Raw genomic sequence first — 22,718 nt, 5'->3', positions numbered from 1 at the left:
AGTAAATAAAAAAATGGATGACCCATTCTGACAACAAAAATTACATGCAAAAAATTGAGTGTGTGAGGTTCATTAAGCATTACTATACGTGTTATGTCATTCGAGCATGTGACTTAAACAACTTGAAAACGAAACTGTTCTGGCCACCGGTTTTTTGATTAACAGTTCGACTGTTCAGTTCAAATGGACGGCCCGTTCTGATAATAAAAATTAGAAAAATAAGAAAATGACCAAAAATCATTGAATGAGTCTATGATTCAATCGCCAGGGTCAATGGGTCATTGACCGATTCAATGATTTTTGGCTATGGGACAAGATTAGGATAAGATGGAACTAGTTGCCTAGATGGCCGATTAAAAAAATAAAAAACAACCAAAAAACATTGAACAAGTCAACAGATCAATAATTCGTCTGCGTAGATCAATGTATCATTGACCGATTCAACAAATTTTGACCAAAGACCGAATTAACGGGTCGACAAGTCTACGATTCCATTCCAACCCTGGTGAAGCATGGCCCCTCTACTAATTGCTAATTATAATGATAAAAATCTTGGGTTAATAAGTATGAGAATGAAAAAGTTTGAGGTAAGAGTGCTGGTTTGCCTATGGTTGGAAACAACATTGGGGCATTTTTTAAATTTGCAAATGATATTTGATTATGATCACATATATAAGATAAACTATGCCCTTATTGTTGAATTATTGTCTTAAACCATCCCTTTGTTTATGACAAATAATGAAATCTACATACGTTAATATTACATCAAAATCCGTACATGCGACACCATTTAAATTTTTTTTAACCCAATATTACCCTTATCCCCTTCGTTTGGACGCTGCCGTAGTACATCGGCACCCTTTTTTTTCCTCTGACCTCTCTCTCTTTCTCCATCTTCCCAAGAACCCACCATGACCAACAAATGGAGTAAGTGTGAAACCATGGCAAGCTGATTCCATAGTTTCTTTCTCTCAAGAACGCACCCAGGCTAGCTTCCATAGCTTCTCTTTCCTCAAGCCTCAAGAACGCACCCAGACTCGCTTTCTTACTCAGTCGGCGACTCGGCGTGGTAGAGAGCTTTGAAGACGAGGAGAGTAAGATGATCGACTAGGGCTCCTACTACAGAGGGGTTCTTGTGTAGCGGTAGAAAAGGGGATCACCCTTTGAGGCCAAAAATCCCACTACTGCCGGCATTGGAATGAAAGGGAAGTCCGACACTGCTGCCGGTGTAGTGGACTGTGAGCGGTGGATCGTTGCAAAGAAAGGAAAGAAATAGGGGTTCCCTTCAAAAATCCTCCTATTCCTCCTACGCTCAGGCTCGTCAAGAGACAACAAACGTTGGCTATCTACACCGTTCTCCTCTCAAGCTAGGTCCCACCTTAGCTTGGTGACTGTACCGAGCTACTACAAAACATCTACTTGTACGAGAACGATCTAAGTGGCTCTGTTCCTGGCTTGACAAAAACAATCTTGGCCAACATGCAACTCTAGCGAGTTGCTGCAATCTGCCGCAAGTCCCCTTCTCAACTCTCTCGAAGCCTTCATCGAGGCTGGGAACGTAAGTTGCTCCATCTCTTCGGCTTCCTTTCAACCTGTGGATGGTGTGGTTCTGAACTTCTGATGCCTCCTTAGCAACCCATCCATCGTCCGGGTACTGGTCCAGAAACTATTTTTCTTGTTGCTTCTTTAATTTGCCGCCACCTATTTCATCCGTGGATAGTGTTCGGTTTACTCGATCGACACCTCCTACGGCTGAATTGCTCTCCTCGCTGACTGTACCAATCTCTGCAACTGTACCCACCACACCGCCCCCTTCACCGATGGTGACATCATTTTCTATCCCTTCCATCGTGAACAACATAGTTTGAAATGGTGACTGCAACAAGAGACGTCTTGCCGACCCTATCAAAGATTATTCAGATTTTCATAGAAAGAGGCGGAGTCCAAACGGGAACCCTATAATTCATCTCTAGCTGAATTCTTGTAACCTAGTTTTAACCACTCGGGAACCCAGTAATTCTATCTTTGGGAACCACTCTGCCAGTGGTATAACCAAAAGAGGGCTGCCAGCGATGATGCCATCTAACGAGTTACAGCAGCAGTGATAATGCAAGAGAAGGGATAGAGAGAGAATGAGGGGAGAGAAAAATGGGATCGAAGGGTTTAAGGGCAAAAGGGACATTTTATTCATTCTGTTACGATTTATGGCGAGGAAAATGGAAATTGTCAAAAACAATAGTTAACAATAATGGTATAGTTTGTCAATTAACTAAATAATAAGGGTAATTTAAGAAATTTGCCCATATATAATTAAAATTTATATTGTATTGTTAGCTATTAAAGTTGGTTTTAATGTTGTGTTTCTACTAAATTGTCATAGTTCAACTCTGAACTTTCACATAAGCAAATTTCAATTCATTTTATTCATAAAATACAATATTAAATTCGTTTTTAGTTCATTTAATTAATAGTTTATACAATTTGGATTTTGATCATTTTTTGTTTAATTTATTTATACTATAAAATGTCGGAATGAACGCTAGTCCAACCTGAGGTTCTAAGCACCAACCCCGTCTCTAACCCAACCCAACCTAGTAAACCCTAACCCTAACCCAACATAAAATCCCCCAACCCTAACCCAACCCAAAGCGTTGTGCTTTGGTCAGGCCCAATCCAACCTTTCTCCCATCTCTTAAAATCTCAAAATCTCCCAAGTCATGTTAATGTCTTACCAAGAAAAATAAACTTGACTTTTATGACTATATATTTATTATATTTTTTATTGGTATTTACTTGTTTGATGTTTTTATTGGTTCTTTTAGTAGAAAAGGGAAAAAGAAACTTAGAATCTACTAGAAAGTGTGCATGTGCTTTTGTGGCAATTTTTCAATGATGATGATAATAAAATATTTTCCACATTTTCTTTTGTATTTTTTATACTTTTTGTTTATTCACATCTTTGTAAATTATTATTATTATTATTATTATTATTATTATTATTATTTAATTATGACATCAAGAGTTGATGCATTTGATCCAAAAGGTTGAATTGTTGACATACTACCAAATAAGAAAACAACTTTATTTTTGGATTGATTTTAAATTTGTATTTTATTTTTATCATTAATAAAACAATCATTCTTTGTCACATTTTTTTTCTACATAATTTATATATTTATATATTTTTATATTTTTTACTTTTATTATTTAATTATGACTTCACGGGTTTGAACATTTGACCTGAAAGGTTGAATTGTTGGTCTACACCAATCAAAAAACAAATTTCACTTTTGGGTTAGTTTTAAATTTGTATTTTACTTTCATCATCTATATTAGTTAAAAATGATTATTGTTTATTGTGTTTAATTCTTAATATGATTAATATAAAGTACTAGAAATGTGTCTAAATGTTTTCTACAGATGTTCTATATTTTTCATTTTTCATTTTTATTTTTAAAATTTTATTATTTAATTAGGAGATCAATAGTTGATGCATTTGACCCATATGGTTGAATTTAGACCTATAATGTGGAGCATGTTGTGTTGGCATGACACGGATTGAAGGCGGCCTAGGCACCATCTTTGTCGTGTCGTGATGGACCTCTAGCCTTGGTGGGCCATGCCTAGGCAGCACGGACCCCCTCTAGGTTAGGCTCAACATGGCTTGTGGCCTGATTCCCAACCATAGTAGGCCGAGCCCGGCCTAGGCCTTTTTTTTTGTTTTTTCTCTTCTAGTTTTCCTAAAGTAAGAAAAATTAGAAAAAAAATAAAAAATAGCATATGATAACAGAAAACTAACATGAATAGTAGACAATAAGTTTAAAAAATTGTAAAAATTATATTGTGTACAAAAAATAAAAAATACATTGAAAAAATAATACAATGAAGTTGAATTAATAAATTGATAAAATTGAAATTAAAATTTACAATGAGATTGGATTATTGGGAAATATTACAAAAAATTCTGATCAAATAAAATTGAAAATAAAAAATTACAATAATATAATAAAAATATTGGATTCAACACATTTTTCAAATTTCATGTCGATTCTGGTGAACTATCAGTTGAGGTGTCATGTCCTCCTTTGTCTTATAGCTTATCTTGTGCATTTAGTTATTAGGCATTTAATCATTTTTTGCACCGCACCCCCCCCTGATCCAAAATAGATAAATACCCTCTATTGGCGGTTTGTAGTTGTTAGGGGTCCGATTTTCAAAACCATACATAAATAGTCCCCATGATAAAAAAAAAAAATAAAGGCAAATATGGTCGTTGGCTCCCCTCTAGCAGCTATATTTTCACATTCCACATGCGACACTTGTGTCATGCTAGGTTGGGCCGGTATCCGAGCCATGCCTTGGAAGCCGGGTCCCCTCCACAGCCTAGGCCCAACATGGCCCATATCCTTGTGTTGTGCTAGACATGGCCCATTTCATGCTGAGCTGTGCTGGCCCAACCCACATTACATCTCTAGTTGAATTTCTTATTCAACACCAAGATGGAAGAAAAGTTATGTTTTTGGGTCAATTTTAAAAAACATGTATTAATTATTTTATATTGTTAAAAATAATGGATATAGATCTAATTGATAGAATTTATTAGCAAAAATAATAGCTTAAATATGTGATTTAATGAGATAATGGGAATTAATACCCTAAACATATGCCTTAATGAGAAAGAATTGAATGAGGAAAAATGTAGTAGTTTCACATTATATTTTGTACCCTCATAATTAGAAAGAAGCCAAATTGAAAAATAGGGGTGCTCTAATAAAAAATAGGATTCAATGAATGTTAATGAGAGTTAATATCTTAAATATGACTTATGAGATAGATTTAAATGAAAAGAAAAGTGGCTGTTCAAATTATATTTTTATCCTTCCAATTAGAAAAGGACCAAATTAAACATAGGGTATTTTAGTCAAACAAAAGTTTCACACTCTCATTCAAACTTTTTATAGTAATATAGATTGAGTTATGATAAATCTCCTAATGAAAATCTAAAATCATGAACTTAACAATAATAAAACAAAAAAAGAAAGTATAGAATGAAAATTACTAATGCAACTTGTCATTAGAGTTAGGGCTTAAGGATCAAGACAAACGGATTATGATTGTCGCAAGACTATAATACATGTATAACAACAATAGTAGAGTTGGATTTGGGCAACCCGAACCCGAAGGATCAACTCTATTCCTACCCGAAGTGAAGCCAGGTTAGCAAATCCCAACCCTAACCCTAACCTGATCATCAACTTGACCCAATGCAACTTAACATTTTTTGGGTTTGGTTCGGGCCAACCTGGTCCAAGTTGCAGTCCTATCACATGGTAGAAATTGATTGGCTATTTGTTTAGGACGGTAAATGTATCATGCTTTGTAGCAATGCAAAAATATATATAACAAGCTAACTTTATAATTCCATCATTTTCTCTCTACTAACTGTGAAACGTTAGGCTGTGTTTGGTCTAGGGATGCAAACGGATTGGATGGATTCGAATCTGATCTGATCTAATTCGATCGGATCTGATAAGACTCAATCTGAATTCAAATCCTATCGGATTTTCGGATCTGGTTTAATTTGACTTGTTTTCTTTAAAATTAATAAATTATTAAAGAAAGAATAAAATATATCAATTTGAATAAAGAAAAACAAAAAAAATACAAGTATATTTTTAATTATTTTCATCATTTATATATACACGTTTTTATTAAAAAATAAATAATATAACAAATTTATAAAAATACAATATAAATAATATATTTATAAATAACATATATATATGTATTATATATATATATATATTTATTTATTTATAAATATATAACACATCGGATTGATCTTCTTGGATCGGATAAGGATGCTCCGAATCTGATCCGATCCAACCCAAAGTGATCCGAATTCAACCAAATAGGATCGAATCATGATCCAATCCATTTGCACCCCTAGTTTGGTCTGAAAGAAGAGGTAGGGAAAAACAAGTTATTTTTATAATTCCATCATTTTCTCTAACCATTAGTGAGACCTTAGATAAGGTAGGGATTCCCTACCTTGTATCATGGAAATGGATGGATCGCTCTGGTTACGATTGCGGAAAAGAATTAGTTGACGGCGAGAAAATTCTATGGTCCTTTTTTATTTTAATAATTTTATGATTAGATGAAGTGATAGCATTTTCTTTATAATATTTCTTTACTATTTTCTTTTTCTGTGAGAAAGATAAATCAACATGCATGGTTCCTTGGAAAAATGGGTTCCAAACTTCCAATTGTGGGCCTTGCTTGCTGGTTTCCTGTGTGGCCTATGAAACATGTTGGTCCTTTATGCGAGCCCACATAGGCATATATCAATTATCCCTATTAATTTCTCATATTGGTCCCATATATGTTGGTCCTACTATCAACCCCACATTTTGAGACAAAAGCAACAAGGCCAGCAAAAACAACTCCACGTCGGAAGACCAACTAAATCCAACGTAAGATGCTGAGATAATTCCGACGGAGGATTATCAAAAAATTTTAGTTTAACAGACCGACTTATAGTCAAGTTAACTAACCAATCAGAACATTTTATCGGTTTTCTTGTGCGAATTTCTACTACCAAGAGTGATAAAAAATAGGGATGACAATTTCTGCCCTAGTCATTGGGTATCAGCCCCTATTTGCTCTGATGCGGTGAGTTTTTTGCTTGAATGATGGATTTTGAGGTGGAGACAGGTTTTTGGGATTCTACAATCCACACGGGTATGAATGGGATATAGTATTAAGCAAAATCCCACTCTTCTTGACCCATATATGTTGAAAGCATTGAATTTAATAATATATTGAATTTTATGTAAAAGACAATTGATAATTTATTTATTTTTTGTGTTTTAATCAAATAATTGGTAATTTTATTGTTCGTTCATATTATTTTACTTATTTATTGCTTATATTTATATATAACAAAAAATAACAGGAAATTGATGTAGGATCTAAATGTTAAACCAAAATTTAAATCCACCATAACAAAGATGTCATATATGGTCTATTTACTTTCATTGATTTACAACATTTCACAAGTTGGATTTATCAGATATTAAAGACTTTAACAATTCAACTTATGATGTATTCTTTATCACTGATTCAGGTTTTTTGCTTCCCAATCTATATTGCCCATCGATGCTATCATCTGTTCTTTTGCAGTTTAACATTTTCTTATTTGTTCAAAAATAATTAACTTTATGCGGAGATCTTCTGTAGCTGTTGGGTAACTCAAAACCATTACTATGTGTTTTTCTCTTATTGGGTTTCTCTTTATGAGAAAGGATTAGTTATTCAAGTTTCATTGGAAGAACCATTCTTAATAGAAAGTAACACAGAAACTGCACTCAATTCATCTCTCTGCTCCTTCAACTAGTAGTTCTTCACCTACTGTAAACCTGCGTGAGATTGCTTTCTTCTGCTTCAATATGTAATGCCTTAGATACATCGTGAATCTTCCCTTTCTTGGGATTCAAAAAAAAAACTTATAAAGCTTTATCTCTCCCTTTTGTTTTTCCGTGAAGACCTCCCCCACAAATCCTTTCTTGTCAGTTCAGAATTCAGATACGCCATAAGAACTTACCCAATGATTAAGGAAGATTGCATTTCACAGTTGATACGAAGTCCTAATCCAAACCTTCATTTTTTGGTTAATATGGTACTCTCGTCCTATCATTTGTGTTACCCGTTCCTCCTCTTTATATTATTCTTCCAACAGCAATTATTCCATTTTGTCTTCTGAGGCTGAATCCCTTCCAGACCTGTTACTGGACTTTCATAGAGATCGTGGGTCATCCCTAGAGATTGAGCATTGGTGTGTGTGTGTGTGTGGAGGAAGAATTTTTCTTCTGGAACCTGCAACTATACTCTTTGCCCGGTGCTGGTGTGGGTGGAGGGAGAGAAAAATAGCAGAAAAAAGTGCTAGAGAGAACAAATGATTCAATGGAGTCTCGTCTGAAAGAATTCTTTTATCCATTAGCCATGACATGATCTTTAGTATTTTGGTGACAGTGGTGCACATTGGTGCATGATCTTTAACTTTAGATATATAAACTGTTGCATGTTAACCTTATAATAATGCAATAGTAAATCATGCACAAACAACCCTTAATTCATCCATTATTTTCCCCCTCCTGTGTAAATACCTCCATTCCCACAATATACAATCAGACAACTCTTTTGCTTTCGGAAAGCTTTCCTCCGTCCCTTAGCTTCACTGATTATTTAATCATCTTATTTTACCCGTAGATATACTACTGAACTCATTATCAGATTTTTTCACAAGTTAGAACCCTTGTCATTAAGAATCATAAGGTGCTAGATCTATATTGAACTTCCAAATAATTAACTTGCTCCAACAATATCTGAGTAATCAAGCTTTGGGGTTTAGTTTGAATAAACTATGATATTAACTACTGAAATCTAGACAGTTGACAGTAAAGCATCCACAAATGTTATACATAAAGAGATTGCTTACACCTGACCAGCATCATATATTCATATTCATACATGAGATGAACATAATTTTTAATTTGAGAATGCTAAACACAAGCAGTACTGAGGGCATCCATAACCCATGTACAGACCACTTTGTAACATAAATCCAGAACAAATTAAGGTGACTCCACATTAATTTAGTGGGCAATTAATGGAGTGACAAGAAAATTATCAAAAGAGACGTAAATTAAAATTTAATCATAGCTACATTCAGCTTCAAGTCCACTCCATTAATTGTTGATGACACTCATTTCTTGTCACAATTAATTGCCCCTTTACTCTGACGTGGAAGAGTTTGATGTAGGCCCATCTGGTCGGTACAAAGAGAAGAGACCCTCATTCGGCATATGAGCAAGAGAGCTCTATTTTGTCTTGCATGTTTTTTTGTTTTCTTTCATTAGATAATTTTCGTCCATCCAAAGAAGATGGGAAATGCAGGTGAGGGCAGAATTAGCCTGCTGCGCATTAACAAAATCATAGGCCATAGCTACTACTATTTAGGATGCAACTTGGGTGGGCTCCAGTTGAACTTTTGTCAAAAACGGGCCCAGCCCAAAGGCCCGAGCCAAAAACAGTGTAAAATGTTCAACTCAGGTACCCAAGTTGCACTCCTACATATTATTAATTATTTTTTTTCTCCATGTTCCACAGCCTCTACTGTCTACCTGAAATGACACAAATGTTGCAAATTCGTGGTTCAAGATGAATCAGTAAACCAGTCAAGAAAAAAAAATGGAATTTGTATGCTCAGCATTGCTATCGTAGCAGTCTTTAGTCACTGGCATAGGCATATTAATAAAGCAACATGAATCAAACTTTTTACTTGAACCAGAGAGAGTCAAAGTAAGTAATAATTGCATAAAAGCTGCCATCAAAGTAGACAAATTTCAATCAACAATTCCATAGCATCCAAAGTCCAAACAAAACTTTTCTCTAGAAATAATCCAAAATGATTGAAAAGAGCCCATGAAGCATAAGCATTTCATTGCATAATTCCTCTTAATTTTCTTTTAAAATCTGCATGAAAACAGCTTTTTGTCCATACAAATTTAATCAAATCAATCAATCATGAGCCAAAAGCGACCTTGTTATAAACACCACTGCAGATTTGATAAAAAAAATTATTTTCTCTTGAACCTTTTTTGAACATTTTCTGATCAACAAAATATCACTTCTATGTCTTCAAGCAAATAATAAGAAACAGCCAAAAGGTCTTACAGCACCAGTCCCAATGATTAGTAGAAATTGATCCAAGAAATGTATGTGCTCGTACAGATGGGGGACATCATCTGTCCTTTGTTTCAAATCTTTTTGTCAATTGGGTGATTTGATTCAAGGTTTCTAATTGGGCTTGGCCCGAAAATTTAAAAACCAGCAAACAATTCCTTTATATATATATATATATATATATATATAATATTTTAATCCTCAACTTTTGGGTCAGTGACTCGGTGATGAGTGATAGATGGTAGGGATCACATCTTTTTATTCGGTGTGAGTGTGTGACCAATCCAGTTTGAGTTGATTGATTATGGATAAAAGCAGAAGAATGGAAGGAAAAACAGAGATACTGCAGGAAAAATCTGTGTGACCCTTCCTGCATGATGACCAGCCAGCTTGAGTTGACTGATTATGGTTAAAGGGAGAAGAATGAAGTGAAAAACAGAGATACTGGTAAAGGGAAGAGTACTGGAAGCCTTGTCACCTTCCTCCCTTATCAGGTGATCTAATCAAGTATTCCCTCTCCACCAAGGAAAAAAAAAAAGAAAAAGAAAAAGAAAGAAAGAAAACATAGAACCTGTAGAAGTCATTAACCCTTTAAAGAACAGGACGAAACTAAATATTCTTTCAAAACAGATATGGAAGAAAGTACTTTTATTTCATGCAAGTATCTCTCAACTAATTTTTACAAGAATTTGAAACTTTACACTGTAAAAGAAGAAGAAGAAGAAGAAGAAGAAGAAGAAGAAGAAGAAGAAGAAGAAGAAAAAGAAAAAGAAGAGTGAAGTTCAGTGATGAGAGAAGGATAATAAATATATTTGCAGAAAGATAAAAACATATATAAGCCTAAAAAAGTTCTAATAGAGTATCATAAGCCATGCTGAATGAAGTACATATAATAATTGCAGAATTGCAGAGACACCCTTGCAGAGAATCTTACAAATAATAGCTTAAGTGGCACCCCACAAGTATTCCATTTACGTGGTTTATCACTTATTCCAACTCTGTTGCCTACTAGATAGTCTTAATTGGCTGTGCCGTCCCTCCTGCAGACTACTAAAAAGTATTGGAGCAACTTGCTTGGAAGGAGCTTCTTTTTTTCCTATAGATGATAATTCAGTAAAGGAAATTAAGACAAGAATCATTAGCTCCAAGTTGCAACTTGCAAGTATGAGATGACACAAATTACATGGGAAGGCCTTTAGTATTTCAAAGACAAAATGACGAGGAAAATAACAGGAAAAATGTTCATTTACATGATTAATTTATTTTAGATGTGTAGAGGAAACTTGCTGCTAGATTGAAGTTTGATGAAGTAATATATGCAGTATTTGAAATGTTTTAAGTTGTAGAGGTAATGGTGTTTTTCAGTATATGGCTCTAATACCATGAAAAGTTTGAACCTTGAATCAAAAGAGTTGAACATGTGGAAAGATCATTTAGGCTAAAATTTTTTCCATGAATCTAGGACTAGGATGAGGAAAGGAATAGAGGAATTCCTTTTAAGCCTTTTACTAACTTGCCACCTCGGAATTTCATAAGTATTAAAAATACATAAATTATTAGGTAGTTCAAAATATTATTTTGTTTAGGGAGATACTTAGCCATTATATGTACAAACAAGATTATTTTGTCTTCTTTGCACAATGATTGGACTCCATACAGGAGATAAATTAAGGGGATTTTCATTTCATGTTCAAAAAAAGGGTGGCTGTGTTTCAATTTCTTTTAAAATGAAATTTTGGTTTTTGGTTTTGAACCATTATAGGCTTCTACTGCATATGGTTGTGGTTGTGGTTGTGTTGTGAATCACACAAAACACAACCACCATTTTCAACTCAATATATTATCAGCTTTTCTGTGTAACTCACATGTATAGAAATAATTCATCTACCATTATTCCATTTTGATTGTATGGCTCATATGTGAATAATAATATATGGTATTTTAAAAATATAATACAAGATGTGAGAATATATATATATATATATTCACTTGTATAAAATATAGTAATATAGCCCAAGATGCACAGAATCAGAATCATTTGCTGGTTCTGGAACCATGGTTTATTTATTGGTTATAGAAACAGCAACAAAATGAAAATAACCTCCACAAGGTTAGTTGTATCTGTGAACCATATCAAACACAGTGATGAAAATTGAAAAGTGTACCCCCTAAATCAAACATTAGATAACTGGTTTTTTCTATCTTTTCCTTGGCTATTTTCCTTCTATTTCTAGCTGTTAATAAACCCACTAGTTGATAGGTTATAAGATAATTGAATGGGACTGATTGAGGTCTAATGAATCTTCCCTAAAGGTCCTACATGTTGGACACTTTGCTGTAAAAGTGCTATGAGTTGACACATCTTGGATAGTAGTCTAAAAAACTGCTTTTACTATTAATAGCATGTGGTATCAGGGTTAGGTACCACAGAAAATGTGTCCTTATTAGAAAAAAAAGTATACCACTAATATGTCCTACCAAAAGCGAAACGTCCTTTGCCCTAGCACATCAAGGCATCGTCGAATTTTACAGTAAAAGCCCTACTTAAATTAGTCGAAAAAGGGTCTACTGTACTATCATGCCGTTTGGATTTTGGACCTCAAAATAAAATATATATAAATACCATTATTGTTATGGCTGTTGCCATTTTGAACCCTAATGTCTAATTCGTGGGTCCATTTATGATATTTATTGGGCTAAAAATGGTCCTGTAATTTCTTGTATCTGATTTCATGGATCACCCTCTTTTTCTCCTTAGGCCCATTTCCTTTAAAATAAAAATCGCTTGGGAAGTAAAATTTTTATTGGATTCTGCCGCTTGGAACTTTAGCTCACCTCACCATAAATAAGTATTAATTTTCTAATTTCTCTAAGGAGTGTTGGTATCAAAATGTATCCAAGGATACATAGAGGTCATATGCATGAGATATGCATAGTTTGCTTCCCTCTAGCTCTAATTTTCTCATAAGCTCAGCATGAATTTATACATGTAGGTATGTTAACAAAATAACAAGGGAACGGGCCTTCTACAAGTTAATTGTTTTTACTTCTCTAAACAACACAAAAATCTTCCGAGTGGGAACCTACTAGTTCCTTTTCTTGCCAATCTGTGCGTGTGAAGGTTGGTCGTGGGTTATAGTCTAGACCATCTGCCGTAGCCTTTTATGTGGCAAAACAGGTGTTGTATCGGGCAAGGTTTGTAAAACGGGACCAGACAGGGAATCGTTCTGGGGACTCTGACTGTCTGGTTCGAATGGACGGTTCATTCTGGTAAAAAAATAAAATAAAAAATAAAAAACGGCCAAAAACCATATTTGAGTCAACAGTTTGACTGCCCGGGTCAACAGTTTGTTGCCCAAATCAATGGTGTTTGGCCAAAAAGTGGTTTTAGGTGAAAAAACCAGTCCAGTGACCAATTCCTGGTTTTTCAGGTCCAGTCCAGTTTTGAAAATCATGGTATAGGGTAGTTCTCTACATAATTTAACAATTAATATAGCACTACTTATTTATAAAATGCAGCTTCAATTCATTCTATTTCATCAGATTCTGGATGTGAAGCTGGTTCCGAAGGATAAATTTGATATGAACAGTTTCAATAAGATTTCATTCTTGAAAAAAAATCTGTTTTTTCATATATTTCATCTATTCCAAGATTTCCTTAACAACAGTACAGAATTCATGTACGTGATCACATATAATTTTGACAAGGCTGAGAAGATGATGATTTTGATAGAATTTTTTTTATGAATGAAGCTTGTATTTATTCCCAAGCTTGAGAGAAAGTATGTAGGAATGGAAGTCCATGAGCTTGAACTGAGCGAGGCATAACTGGACACCATTCAGTACTAGTTTTAATCCTTATTAGAGTAATAAGTTAAAACAAACTTCTTTATTACGAGCAAAATTTATCTTTTGGAAAAGATGTGGTTGAACAAAGTTTTCTCTTAAATTTGTTGAATAAAATTTGGTTAAAAATATTAATTCCTATCAACTAGATATAAGAGATTCATTGTCTTTTTTTTTTTTAAGTTGTGACACGATATTTGAACCTTTTCTCTAAATTCATAAGCAACGTTATCTCCTTTACTAGCTATTTGCTTTTATGTATGCAGCTTTCACAGTGCCACAGAATGCGATTTCTCAAAACATTGGAGGCCAGTTCCATAATGGCAAGCTTGGTTTTGAATGCTATTTTTATTTGGTATACTTGGTTTTTTTTTTCAAGAACTGAAGGTTTCTTCAGCCTGATTGCTGTTATTAGATATCAAAACCCTGTGATCATCTTGTAATATCTAAATAAATCAAATATGATTAAACATTTCTTGGTCATATCAATTTTACTTAAGGTGGAAGAATATTTGCCTTTTCTCTCTTATGATTATAATTCATTCTTTTGCCTTTTCAATCAATTCATAAGCATTATTGCGTGCCCCTTTTAAGGCTGCAATTTGGGCCGGGTTGGCCCAAACCCAACCCAAAAAAGTTAGGTTGGGTTGGGTTTGGTTGATGTTTGGGTTAGGGTTGAAATTCATGAACCCGACTTTATTTCAGGTTGGGTAAGGGTTGACCCCCTAGCCAATCCAACCCAACCCGAACACGACTCTATAGTACATAAATATATGTTATATATAATAAATAACATATATTGATTTGTTTAGATGCATGATAATTGTGTAGCCACCATCACATAGTATCATGTATTTCTTTTAAGATAATCACTTCACTTAATCCTAATTAGCAAGACTAAAACCTTAATAACATTATTTTATGTTTTTTTGAAAATTTTATTCATCTCCTCTATGTTGTTTGCCACCTAAGAAAGATCTATCATAAACCATAACTCATAATAAATTATAGTCATTTCTAACACTTGTTTTTCTAAATTTTGTACCAAAAGAGCAAGAAAAAATCAACAAATAAATACTAATGAAACATAGTATTAATATATGTAGTGAAAGTTGAATTAAGAGCTCAAATCGAGAAATTCTATAAGGTTTTAAGGGATGGGAAGAAGGTTGAGTTGGGCCCAACCCAACCCGAAATTAACTTTGGGTTGTGTTGGATTGGGTTAGGGTTGAAGGAATTTAGTTAGGGTTAGAGTTAGGATTGGTTTGGTCGGGTTAAAAGTCGGATTGGGTTAGGGTTAGGGTTGGGGTTTCAAACTTAAGGTTGAGCTAGGATTGGCCTCAACCTGACCTAACCCGGTCTGACTTGCAGCCCTAGTCCCTTTAATTTGACACTTGCTACGTCGATCTGCTTAGTTGTAACTTACAAGAGGAAGATCAGTTAAAAATTGGAAGTTCCAATGTCTGAATCTGAAGTTGTGTTGATTACTATCCTCTTGAATCTTTTAGTAATTGTTTCATTCATTTAAAAATAAAGCAAGAAGTCATTCAGTTCAACAATTCCCAAATGACCCCTTAATTACTTTTTCCCCTTCTACCTATTCATTAGCAGCTTAGTGTTATTACCGTTTCCTCTTGTGTATTTGCTTTTATATATGCTAGTTTAGAGGGTGGAGGAAAGGAAGCTCCATCATCTAGCCAACAAATTAATTACCTCTTAAAATTATGTATACAAAGTTAATTTTATAAATTAAATATATAACAATTATCCACACACCCACATCCTCTCCCCTCCTTTCTTTTGGATCCCACACCTAAGTCCAAATATCTTTTGTATGACCATATTAAACATGGCAACCTTTTGATGGAGTATGAGTAAAGAGATTAATTTTAGATATATAGGACCACAATAAAATAAAAAACAATTAAAATAGACAAGCCACACAACAGCACAAGATTTACATTTAAAAACAGACCTTCTGTTGGTCCCAACTATTTGGGATATTGAGAGTAGGGGAGTTTGTGGGTTGGTCCAGTTCGATTGCAAGTTATTTGACCAATTGAACCAATTTGGTCAGATTGAGGAATTGGTCACTCAGAATTGAATGACCATTAGTGAAAATCGGCCAATTCAGATTGTATCAGTTTAGTTAGTCAAATTAAAATATTTAAATTTAAAAAAAATGCAACGGTGTTATTAAAAATTAAATTAAAAAAAATAATTTTACAATATAAAATGCTTTTAAACTAGACAAAATGAAAAATTTCCCACTTTCCTGTATTAAAAAAATAAATTAAATATATATAGTCAGGTTGTATAATTTTTTATTAGTTTACACATGGCCAAACCGATACCAACCCAACCTTTTGGGTTAGCAGAACTGAAGTCATTCGAAAATAGTTGAAAAATGACCAACTTGGGTTGAGTTGGGTCAGGTTCATTGGCTTGGTTAGTTTGGTCAATTTGACAAACAACTCTACTTAGGAAGGGTGGATTAGGTGCGGTCGTAACTTTTGGCATTTTTTCATACAAAGTTATTGCCGTGATACTCAAACCTACGTTTTAATGCTTACCTACTTAGGGAAAAAAATGCTTACCTGCATGAGATTTTACCATTACCAAGTCAAAGCTCCCAAAGACAAATAAGAAATCCACTAAATATACATACAAGAATGCCAAATAGAAACACTCTTGCCAAACACTTAGTTACATTCTTTACCATAGATTAATCTTCTAACAAAAATCCCACAAAAGGATTATATGCCAAAAGATTCAAAAACCTAAAACACAGGCCAAGGGTGTGGCGTACCAGGGAGATATGCACATGCACCATAATAACCATGCAACTATAAAACCCCAAACTTATAACTGGGGATATTTGGTGGAGAACCTCTCATGGAGGACTGAAATCTCTTAAATAAAAATAATCATGAAGCATATATTTATAGATGCACACACAAATATGTACTACATGCATGAAAACTAATAGTATTAATTTTTAAATGAAAAACGGCCTAAAAGACCTCTCCTAAGTAACTTGAGATTTAAGCCACAATCCTTACAATATATATAAATCTTTACTAGTTGCAATATATAAGTGATTTTGTTCTTATTTCAATATATTTTAGGAACATTCCACAATGTGGATTGTTTTTCTTGTTGCTGTTTTCAAAAGCAATTCAAAACCATCTGATTTGAAAACAGATTTCTTCTCAAAACATATACACACAAAAAAAAAAGTTCTTTATTGTGTATGTATTTTCTTTTATTTTCAAGACTGAAATTCAAAAACATGTTTTTGAATTATTTCTGGTTTCAAAAACATGTCTTAAATTTTATTTTTGTTTTAAAAATCATTATTTTGATAGTTCCAAAAACGTGTATTGTTTTTGAAATAAAACCAATATCTTTTTTCTGAAGACAAAAACAGAGTTTAAGAGCATGTTTTTGTTCTTTTGCTAATGTGGCAATTCCAAAAACAAATAGAAACAAATATAAGGTTTTGCAAATATGTACAGTGCAAATACATACAAAATATAAGGTTTTGCACTCTACATATTTGCATTTGTAATCCTTCCAAACTAAGTCTTAATAATTCATGATGGTTTCTCTGACCCATTAAAAACCCATTTTTACTATATTTGTGTTTGATTTTAGACTGTTTGTAATCACTCAATATATGTATGTGACTAATACTTTTAACATGTACTAGTAATTAAGCACATGCATTGCACGTGAGAAAAAATTTTTCATATTAATTACTTGAATTTTAGATATATCATAATTAAGATAAAAATTGAAAAGTAACAATAGGATTAAAAATAAACTCAAATGCTTGTAGTAAATATGCACGTGAATTGCATATGAGAATTTTAAATTACAATAACAATTACTATTTCTATTACTATTACTATTACTACTACTACTACTACTACTACTACTACTACTATTATTATTATTATTATTATTATTAAATTTTGTATTCTATTTTTTTTCATAAATAAAAATAAATTTTATTTTAACAATTATTTTTATTTATTGTGATGAATATACAACATTATAAATGTTCCCAAATGCAACAAAATTTTGTAATTTTCCATTGTTTGTGTTCTATATTTTTTTAAATATTTATTATTCAATTATGACATCATGAGTTTATTTGAAAAGTTGGACCATTGACCCACCATCTAGATAAGAAAATAGCTTTACTTTTGGATTTGTTTTAAATTATATATCATTTACATTATACAAATAATTTTTACTTATCATACTTAATTTTTGTTTGACATAATAATATATAACTTTTTATATATTCTTTTGATTACTTTACTTTTTTATGTTTTCAAGATTTATTATTTAACTATCATATCACCGGTTGATCCATCTGATCCAAACCCCTACCCCACAACCCAAAAAGGAAAATAATTTGATTTCTAGGTTGACACAAAATATTATACTACGTTTCCATCATTGATAATGAATGTATAATATTAGAGATGTACATAATATTTATTTTTATGAATATATAACATTAGATATGTGCCTAAATTTTTTCTATTATTCTATTTTTATTTTTTTATTTATTTTATTATTTGACTATGACATCATTTCATTTATAGGTTGATTTTAACTTTGGCATTCAATTTTCATCATTAATAAAATAACTTCTTACATTTTATACATATTTTTATTTAGTATAATGAATATGCAATGTTAGAGATATATCCAATTCTTTTTATTTTTATATTATATATTTTATTTTTTTATTATTTAATTATGACATTATTTATTACCCATTTGACCCAAAGTGGTTGAATTGCTTGCCCACCATTGAGAGGGAAGAAAATATTTTTGTTTTCAAATTATTTTTCAAAATATTTATTTTTATAATATTAAAATTAATTTTGTGAATTTAATAAGAGAATAAGGAGATTTAATGAGAGAATAGGGAAATAGTTTTAAATTTTACATTCCATTTCCATCATTAATAAAAACATTTCTTATTTATCATACTTATTGTTGTTTAATATGTTGAATATATGATGTTAAAAGTGTAACCAGTTTTTTTAATCTCTATATTTTTTGCACTCTATCTATTTTTGAATTTTATTATTTAATTGTGACAACATGTATTGGCTTGGCCCATTTGACCCAAAATGGTTTAATTTCTAACCACTGCTACCATTTAATATTAAAGTGAATGAAAGTGAATGCAAATTAATACCTTAAGTGTTATGAGTGGAAATTGAATGCATTAAATATTTTATAATTGTCTCTTTTCAACTCATTTAATATTAATAATTGATTACCCTTTTTCCCTCATTTTTTATCAATAAATTTAAATATAGAAGGGTAAATTTTGTCCTCAAAAAATTCCTGACATATTACTTGGGCTATTTGTGCTTTTTAAAGTAGTATAGATATATATTTCCACAACACTTTTTTATCTTCTATATTTCACTATTCAAACTTGGATAACTTCTCTGAACAAGCAGCCAAAACTATTTCTTGGATGCTTGATTCTTAGAAATGTTGACCCAGTCATAGTTAATGATAGGGTATCATTTGGACTGGATTTGCTCCAATTCGATCCAATCCCATGTGAATCCATTACAAATGGACCAGGTCCAGTCCAATCTAATGAATATTGTGGATTATTTTGGATTGGTCCTATTATTTAATGTTTGGATTGTCCAATCTGTTCAAATTCGTTTTAATTTAGATTGGTTTCAACCCAAACCTGGTCTATTGACACCTATATTCTTATCTTATATCAATGGAACAGATATTGGTTCAATACAACCCAACTCAATATAAATTCATTATGGACGGACCAGGTCAAATTCAATCCAATAAATGCTTTGAACCATTAAGTTTGGATTAGTACAATTCAGTATGTCTTGTTGGTCTGTTCAATCTGTCCAAATTGTTTTTGGTTTGGTGATGGGCTGGGTCCAATCCAAAACTGGTCCATTGGCATCCTTAGTTACTGATACCACTGCAATTAGCTTATTTTGATGCAAAATAGCTTTAAAAGATATATTTGCAGTGCTTTTGCTTGGCCGAAACACAGCTAAAGCAGAGTTAAGTGGGGATGTCCCTCAACTTCAATCCACATAAACTATGTAACATGCTGTTGGAGGAATACAAATTGAAGGCTCCATGCTTCCAGAAAAAAGGATGGGCAGTGGAGAAATTGCAAGGCCGTGATTGAAGATTGTAGCCAACCAATTAACAAGGGGATTCAAGTTCATAAGAGATTAAAGATTCATCCATTAGTGACACTATCTTCCAACAGTTTTACTTGTAGGAGGATCAGGGAAAGTTTATTTTCTTGGGTATCACTTACCATACCCAGGTCCTCTTACCATACCCTGGTCCCACGAATGCCCCCTAAGTCAAAGAAATAGTAAGAAATAATTTAACAATAAATGTAACACTGATTAAACAGAATGCAACGATGAAAATGGTAAAATAGGAATCATGTAAACTCATATAGTTGGGTTAAGGCTTCAAACCCTATATAGTTGGGTTTTTTTTTATTTTTTGACAAAAGAAAATATGTAATTGAAATAAGACTTAGATGATGATAATGATTGATTTTTTTCTTTTTTCTACAAATAATGATGATCCTTTTCTTTTTCTTTTTCTTTTTCTAACACATGACCAGATTTTCTCTTAACTTTTCCAGCTTTCTCTTCCACTCTAAAATGACTTCGGATGTAGTACAGATAAGGCATGCATAATACTAATTAGAGTCAAAGAAATATGCCAATGATTAAGAATGTTTTTCTTCTTTTTGCTTTTCACGTTTTTGGGAAATGAAAATGGCTAGACCAACCAATGGCATTTAATAATTCTAGGCCCGGCCACATGAACCTCTCTGTTTTATTATGTGCCCCGGGACGATGTGACCAATCCAGCCCAACCACCAGAAAGATGACCTTTTAGATTGGCCCAGTTTATTTTGTCCCCATTCCTTCTGCTCAATTGCCCGGCCTTGAATCTTCCTTTGATACTATGAGCAATTGGCCCAGTTTTCTTCCTGCCATCATCACATTGCCTGAAAAACTGCATAGATAGAAGCTCATTTGATTGACATAGAGCCCTTTTAAGTTTCACAGCTACCCCATAAACTGATACAAGCCATAAGTTGCGTGGATCTGTTTGCTGAACAGATGATCATGAATAAACAATATATATTTTCTTTTCTTTTTTCTCTTAATTGATGGGAGGAGGGGATACAGACAAACAAATTTGACAAGCAGATGTAGACTTGCTTTGTTGGTTCCAACACTAATCAGGCTAGCCTGGGCCTCTAATGCTGGCCTAGCTAAGCCTGTCTGGACCTACCTGAACCAGGTTTCCCTACCTTTTCTTTCAAACCAAACACAGCCTAAAGGTGACAAACCTTGGCTTTACTTGCCTGCCTGCACCTAATTGAACCCACCAATGTCTGTTTTTCCTTATTCAATTTTTGATAAGGTTTGTAGTTCAATCATGCCTGAAAACTAAATTACCTTGGTAGATCATCAAACCAGAGGCTTGGTCTGCCATGCCCATGTTACTAGTTCAGTTTTGACCTAGTTAGTTCATAGGTTTTATATTTATTAACTTCAAACTTCACATTCTCTTCCGTTAAATATTACCTTAAAACTAAACCTCTCTTCTTCCTAATAATGTAAAAGTAGTAGTCTTTCTCTTCTTACTACGTCATTAGTTATTAATTGATAATGAAAGTAACACCAGATTAAAATTAGATCACTGAACTGACTGAGTTTTCTGAAGCCGACGAGGTTCAGATTCATCCATCCTAAATTAAAAATAAATCAGTTACATATGCAAAACTCTAACCAATTTAGCCACTAGGTATGTATTAATGGGTAGTCACACATAAATATCAAAAGGGACTTAGTGTGTGAGTGGTTGGAGGCCCAAAAGGGTCCATTATATTTGTTCAGCTCAGCACCATTTTATTCATAGAAAGTTTTCACCCCAAAGGCCCGTGCCAGGAGCATTCATTGAAGTTAAAAAGATAAAGAAAAAATGGGTAAATTACAGATAGATAGCCCGTCCTTTGGGGGTAGTGACAGATAGGCTCCCTGAGGCGGATTGGAGGATGAACACTTCCAATTCAGAGGCTTCCTTGTCTGTGTCTGATGGGTGTGTCTTGGTGGGCTAAATCATCCCTCCAAATGGGAGGAATGAGTTAGATCTTCTTGAAAGGAAGCCTACTGGCATCTTATTTCTACTTGTTCTTATGAAATTGTTCAATTGATCTTCTAATTTCTATGATGTCAATGCGGGGTTAATCTAGCCCAGTGGACTATTTTAGAGCTTCTTTAAGTAGAAAATACATTTGGGGCCAGTTAGACGGGCCTAACTTTATCATGGGCTGTGTCAAATGGTTCTATAATGGGCTTATTTACTCAAAATGAGGCCTAAGTATATTGTGTGCACATTCAAGAGCCTATCAAGAAGACAGATTAGACCACGAATGCCGGTTCAGGTCCACCGACTCCACCCAGATATTTTAAATAGTTGGCAAGAAATTGCATCTTCTAAGGAGTTATGGACCACCTGATTTAAATTGATAGAACAAGAAAATTTTGATTTCTGACTTGATGGGCCATATATTGGCTAGGTCAGGATTCAGAGCGACACAGACAGAGACAACCCATCATTCGATTTACCACTTGGGTGTGCATATTCATGGGAGTATGCAATCAAGCATGCTTTTGGGCTACAACCCATTTCTTTGGCTAAGTTAGTGAGAAATATTTAAGCAAATCTGTGCTCTCCACAATCCAAATATGTCCTCTCAAAAGAAGACAAAGTAAACAAGCCTACACTACCCAAACCATCAAGGCTTTTAATATTATGTCAAGCGTAACCAAATGTTGCAAAAAGAGGAGAAATCAAGAAGTTATGATGTGCTTATCTTGAAGCTTTGCACTCCCAAAATTGGGAAAGAGAAGAAAGGACTGAAACATTCTGGGTTTAACACTGACAATGTTATTACAATTACATGGTACATGGCTAGAGGTTTTGGCAGGATTTTGCATCTAGTGAACATCCATCCAGACATAAGCTGAATTTGCAAAATCAGCTTTCCTCCACAGCTG

Source organism: Nelumbo lutea, chromosome 5 (genome assembly GCF_056320005.1).
Source record: "Nelumbo lutea isolate HS-2025 chromosome 5, American lotus-T2T, whole genome shotgun sequence".
NCBI classification, from domain to species: domain Eukaryota; kingdom Viridiplantae; phylum Streptophyta; class Magnoliopsida; order Proteales; family Nelumbonaceae; genus Nelumbo; species Nelumbo lutea.
This window is presented reverse-complemented; position numbering follows the sequence as displayed.